At 33.6% G+C, this 7162-nt stretch overlaps 1 pseudogene; it reads right to left on the reverse strand.

Annotated features, from left to right (window-relative positions):
- Positions 1 to 1461: 1461 nt before the first annotated feature.
- LOC120207616 lies at positions 1462 to 5823 on the reverse strand (annotated as a pseudogene).
- Positions 5824 to 7162: the final 1339 nt, after the last annotated feature.

Here is a 7162-nt window from a genome sequence, read left to right on the forward strand (position 1 = left end):
TTGGGCAATGAGTGAAGAATTTGCTGATAGTATTTTTGGGAGAAAAAAGATAAAAGAGAGATATTTCACATCTGCACATGGGGTCCTTCTGCCAGTCGTTATTTTCCATACACCTAAAGGGAATATTTTCCTATGACACAATAAAGAAATAAGGGCAACAAATCCTAGAATCCCCCACTATAGAAAGGGAAAACTATATAAATGGAAAAGGAGGCATATTACAGGAAAACCAAAAATTAATGAGGTAAGCTACAGAAAAAAGCTCATCGCTTAACCATCTACTTGCCAGAGCGATATTGCGTCTGGAAGGCACCCGAGTTGAATTATCCCACCCAAATGAGTTTATCATATTCAAATCTCATATAAGTAAATTTACCTTCAGGAAGTCAAATTTGTTTCTTCCTTTTAAGGTGCTTCCGAATATCGATTCAGAATCGGTCTGCATCGTTTGCTTATATTCAAGTGAGATAGCTTTTGTGTCGCATGCGGCAAATTCACCTAAGAAGTTTCCAAGTTGTTTAGCCACATGTTTAGACATGTATCCTATAGGTAGATCATATACTAAGACCCAATATTCAACCAGATTTAGAGGGACCTACATAGGATCTTCACATGGTTGAAATCTATAGAGACTTAAAATTCCAGGCCCACCATTTATCGGAATACGACACAAAATCTATCTCACTTGAATATGAGCAAACGATGCAGATCGATTTTGAATCGATATTCCCAGGTCAGAGACGGAAATACCATTTATCGGATACCAAACACTAGCCAAAGTTGCTCTCATGGATAAAAAAGTGAATAACACTGGAAGTGTGAAAAGTCCCTACAAGACGGTGAAAGTGAGAGCCTGATTAGTCATTGGGGAAACAATGTCAAGTTCTGAACCCTCTTCGTCTCCTATTGATAGACCAGTAAAAAATTATTCCATTAGCAATAAAGAAAGAAAACCAAGCCTTCGAGAATGAAGAAGAAAACATGCTACAGGAATAGAGGAAAATGTACTGCATGAGTAGAGATTATTTTATTCTATGATTTTTTTATTGTCATCAGGAATTTACAGTTGCGTTTTCAGTCATGTCATGTTTACCGTGATTGTAGCCATAGTGGGCATTATTACAAGTATAGCTGGTATATCAGAATACTGCGTTACCGCTATTTCGTGGCCGTTATCGCTGTCGCGGACGACTATTTAAAACCCTTATTGTCATTACTAGATTTTTATTTTACATAATCTTCTTTCTAACAACCTCGACTCGAAAAGAGGAAAAGAAACCCATGAACAACTTCAGTTTGAAGACTTCTCATTTTTCAGATTCCCTTTTTTCTCTTAGAAATAATGCAAAGAAATCAAACTATATATTCAGTTGATTGACTTCTAAAGTTTGTTTTTGCATGATTATACAGATTCACTTTTTCTTTAAAAGAAAAAAAAATCAAAAATTGATACAGACGATTTATTATGCAGCCTTGGGCTTTGGCTTCATTTGTTTGGCATTCGAGTACAAGAAGACTCCGGTAAAAGCTAGTGTAGTTCCTGCATGAATGGCAGCAGTTAAACGTTACAATACAAATATAAGTTGTAATGTGAGATAACGATCGTAATGTATGTTAATTTGAAATTTACTGCACTGTAGAAAAACTGATGCGCAAGTTAATTTACCAAGGGAGTTAATGGGTGAAACAGGTGTTTGGAAGAAGATAACTGATGACCACAACTCTCTTCACGCAGTTCCCCACTGAATGTGTCACTGGTGACACCCTTTGCAGTATCATATATGACACCTGTCATACACAGTTTACACTTTAAAAAGCACTGCATACAATTATCACACGTAGTATTTAGTACTTTGTGAGATGTGTTTTTGGACATTGGGGTATTTTCTATTTCTTTTAAATATAGGGTAAATTACATATTTAATATCTTAATTACCGTTCGTTATGTTCATTCAACTATTATATTTTATCAAAATCATACCTAATGTTATGTTTTAGTTTTATTTTGGATGTTCTTCACTAAAAAAAGTAACAAAACTACTAGTGCAATGATAGATCCGAAATATTTTTTAGAGTAGAAACACATATGTTAACAACATAAAATTTTTGAATAGGCAAACACAAATAAAATTTCATGTTGGACGCCATCAGTACAATAAGTAATTAATTGAAAAAATTGAATTTCAGGGTGGACACATGTCTATCCTTAAGTTGTGGCTTCGCCACTATGCTGACGTGACATTTAAAAGAAATCAATGATGACGTGATATTACCTTATAGTAATACATCAGTATCGGTGGTAACTTTTAATTGTAGATAATCAAAATGAAAAAAAAATAATAATGTTAGGTATGATTTTGAAAAAAAAATAGTTTAATGACCAAAATGAAAAAAATGATAGTTGTGATACTAAATGAGTAATTTACCCTTAAATGTATTAGAACTTTTATAAGAAAATTATATACTTGTATAAAATATATATTCATATCTGGCATAACATATAATATAGAGAATGGTACAACAGTCTAATTTAAGACTAAAGAAAGGCGTAACCGAAAATATTAAAAAATATCTTAATATTTTCAGTTAAAAGCAACCTAAAATATTAAGTTTAGCTCTCTAATATTCAAACCTTGCTTTGCCTTAATCCAAAAAAAAAAATCATGTAAATGGCATAACAAGATCTACTTGCTTTAAGACAAACATCTCAACATATGATGTACAGCAGATTGTAGATATGGACTGAACTTGACACCTTCCAATAAAATGGCAGCAGGAACCAATAGAATAAACGAAATTATGGTTATTATTGAGAAAAGATTGATATTGTCCGATGTCTCCTCATTTCTAACCATGAACTTTTTGCTAAGCACATTACGCGATTGGTTAGTGACATTGGAAGCCATTGCAGTGCAGAAACCAATCCTGTTCAGGAAAGCCAGAATCCATTTTTAAGAATCCAGATTATGAAATTATCGAGCGATTGGATCATGAGTCGAGTAGTGCTCAACTCAAATTTGTTTAACTCGTGCTCGACTTGATTTGTTATTCGTTAAGTTTGATAAAATTTCATATGATTTTTGCTCGGTAAAAAATTATTGTTCAACTCGACTCGTTGCTCATTAAACTCATTAATTTTTTATTGTGTTTTCCAATATATATGTATAATCTAGTAATACTATATAGAGCCTAATATAAACATAAATTGACATGTTTAAAAAAATATCAAAATAATGTGTAAAAGAATTTCAAAATCTAAACTCCAAACTAACAACAACCAGGGCGGAACACAAGATAGACTAGAGGGGGCCATGGCCCCCAAAAATTCAAAAAATTATAATTTTGACTCTTTAATTTAAAAAAACAATTTGGCCCCTCTAAAATTTTTAGAAATTCAAATTAAATTTTAATTTCTTTAAAGTTCTTAATTAAACCCTCCCATAATTTTTAAAAATTCTCATTAAGCCTCTCAAAATCTCAAAAATTGTAGTTAGACTCTAATTTTTGTAGAAAAAAATATAAACTTAAACCTTGCAAAAAGTTTTAAATTTTTTAATTTAAACCTCTAAATAGTTTAAAATTTTAAGTTGACCCCTAAACTCTATCACTAAATTTTGCCACTGGTAACAATCCACAAATACACCAAACTAACGTATTACAACTATTCTTGAAAAAAGAAGAATTTTAACAATACATAATCAATCTTAAAAACGAGACAATCAACATCCTGAAAAATATATATAAAAAAATTAACGAGTTACTCGCGAACTTATATAATCGCGTTAAGTCTTACTCGGCTAGATTCGTTAAGGTTTTGAATCGAACTTAGGTTCCAGTTGAGTCAAATTGAATAAAAATATATCAAATTATGATCGAATCGAACTTGAATTACTCACGGGCTACTGAAATCCGTTAGCGTCCCTATCCCAATCTCAGGTGAAATAAGTTAATTAATAGAAATCCTCTTACCAATTAAAAGATGCCTCAGTGAATGATGCTAATGCCACTCCACCTACAACTGGTACGAGGGAGGACACCATCCAAAAACTAGGCCACTGCAAACAATGGAATTGTAGTCGAAGGATTCAAAGATAAAACACAACTTGATTCTCATATACTAATTAGTATCATGTAAATAGTAATGAATTATAATCTCAGCAAAATCTTGGTTTCAACTAATTTCAAACTCATACCTCTCCAAGAACTAGAACAGAGAACAAGACAGTGAAAAAGGGCTCCATTGCTTTAATGGTGTGAGTGAATGAGACATTAACCTTGCCAACACTAACATTGGTCAAAAGGTTGCCAAGAGTGTGAACTACGGCCAATGGAATGATCACTGCAAGCTGAAAATTGCTTTGTAAAACACTTTCTCATTTCAGAATTCAAACAGATTGTGTGATTGAAAAAAAAAGTACCTGAGAACGAGTAAGCTTTGGTCGACGGTAGATATTTGAACCCCACATTATAAGGATCATCAGAATTCCACACCCTAATTGGAAGGGTGTAACTGTTACTGGAAATGCATACACCTTTAAAACCTTACTGATGCAGGGGATCCGAGACAGATGATGCTGAGCTGTCAGATTGTACATTGATGGCGCTGAGATACCATGAGTTGACAGATCAGCGCAAAGGCAGGAATTGATTGTGATATGTTCCTCATTGGGGCCGTTTTGAGTGTGCTTCAGTCTTTTGGCCATAACTTTGGTTACGGGTGTCAGAATCGCGCATAAGACCCCAATCCGTAAAGCTTTTTTTGATGCGCACGCTGTCGACATCGAGCTATGCTCCATGTGGCCTTTTTTTCGACCTCAAATTCTGCCTTTTTCCCCTCCGTATTACTAGATTTAGATATTTTCGATTGTCAATTAAGAAGTCATTTTAAATCCAATTTCGGCCGGATTTTTTGCAGATTGCGTATTTTATTTTGAATTTCAATTTAGAGTGATTTTCGGGATTTTGCTATTTTTGGTAAAATTCTGATAAACAAGATTTTTGGCTATAACAGTCCGGCTTGTGGACAGATTTTGGATAGTTTTGATTTTATAATATTTTATTAAACCCTAGAGACTTTTTTCTCTGGTTTTTGGGCGAATTTTCTCTTGTGATCATCTGTTGGAACTAGCCTACATGATAATCGTTATTCTGTCTGGCGTCACTTACCAAGAACCGAAATGTACTTAAATTCTTCCACGTTTTAAGCATAAAAAAAACTTATAAGAGAACTCATCAAGTGATTTCAGTGGTAGAAAAGAATGTTGTTCTACCTAAAGGTTCTAAGTTTGAGCAACTGCGTTTATAGGGAGTGTGCGCCTTATCAATTAGTTAATAAAGTTTGGAATAAATATTATCCTACTATTAAAAAACTTATAAACTAACTAATGGACAAATTAAGATCTACCCATTGCTGTAAATTGCTTTTTAATCCCAGTGGTTGGTTGTTTCCAGAAAAACAGATATATGGAAAATGGAAAATGGAAAATGGAAAATTTGATTTTTTTTGTTCAAGTTGACTGGATAATCTAATGTTATTTTCCCATTTTATTACACAAACAGAAAGAAAATAACAAATTTTAGATGAAAATGGATTTAGAACCGCTTGTTGAAAATGTTGAAGTAGATATTCAAAATATACCAAATTGCAAACATGGCTCCAAGTTTCAAGCTCGTACCCAAACCGCTAGAGCTCTTCGTCTCACCCATGTTTTCAGGAACCTGTTGGGCTCTGACCCTAAAACTATCATATCTTCCTTCTGAAATAAGCAATGACTCAGAGATTCGAGAAGCATTGAAGGAGGAAGAAGAAGAAAGCAAAGAGGCTTTTTGAATTGAAAGTCCATTGATGGAAGTGTGGAGGTGTGATGGCTTTAAAGAAGTTGTTGGATACCAGAGTACATCTGCGATTTGAGTTCTTATTTAAACGCCTCAACAATGGAGGTAAAGGAGAAAGAGTGAGAGCAGTGCTCTGCATCTTGAAGGTTGCAAATGTAAGGCAAGGTCATTGTTTTTGTGGGGGCTTTAAGCTTTGCAAGAATCAACAAAAGGCATTTACTTTTGCAGCTGGCAGTTAACTTAAAAAGACAATGTGGACAACTGTTATGTTTTTCCTACGTTCCAAGGTTTCGCCTTAACTAATTCGGATATAGAGTCTCTCAACAGAGATTTTTTACATATATAAGGACTTCAACTCGAAACATTGTAGCAACTTCAACTCGAGACATTATAGCAATATCAAGTTCTTTACCACTTGAAGCAATAGGTAACCGGCAATTAGCTTAACAAGTCAATGTGGACAACATTTATGTTTTTTCCCCTACGGTTTCAAGATTTCGTCTTAACTAATCCGGACCTAGAGTCTCCAACATAGATTTTCTGCATATACAAGGACTCGAACTTAAGACATTGTTTAAACGGTATTAAGTTGTTTACCACTTGAACCAACCCCTGTTGATAGAACAATTTTATTGTAAAGGTGGTGAAACTTAGAAAATGATCAGTTTTCAAAATCTTCCACCACAAATTAAAGTAGAGGTTCATGTTTGATGTTTAATTATCCATAATAATTATGGGATAATGTGAAATTGCAGACTAGAACAAAAGAGACAAAATGATCCAATCCAAGGTTTCGTTTTGTGGGGTTTGATTAGCTGGAAGTGAAAAATCCATGGATAGCTTGAATTTCCAAGTATGTGAATCTAAGCTGCTTTGTTAAAGATGTGTCAATGGCGACCTGTTTCTCGAAAGGAAAATCTAAACATGGCCCTCAATCCTCATATTTTTTACCGACAAAAGTTGTCCCCTAAAATCCATTTCCATGATATTTCAAGCTTTGGAACTCCATCAAAAAGCAAAACTGGGCCAATAATGGAGGAAAATTAATAGAAATTATAAAAAATATTATTTTTCATTTTACTATAATTGTCATAGTATTGAGAGAACTCGTCATTCTTTCGTGATAGTTCTTAAAGATATTATTTTTTTAATGGGCCTGGTCATGTGGGTCATATTAGTTTATTATTTTTCATGGAACTCGTCATTCTTTCTTGACAAGTTCCATGTAATAAATTAAAAATTATTTTTTCGAATTATTTTATTTTTATTACTATTTACATTAAAAAATACAGAAATCCGTCATTCTCTCTTGACTAGTTTTTTGTAG

Source organism: Hibiscus syriacus, unplaced genomic scaffold (assembly GCF_006381635.1).
Source record: "Hibiscus syriacus cultivar Baekdansim isolate YM2019G1 unplaced genomic scaffold, ASM638163v2 tig00015098_pilon, whole genome shotgun sequence".
NCBI classification, from domain to species: domain Eukaryota; kingdom Viridiplantae; phylum Streptophyta; class Magnoliopsida; order Malvales; family Malvaceae; genus Hibiscus; species Hibiscus syriacus.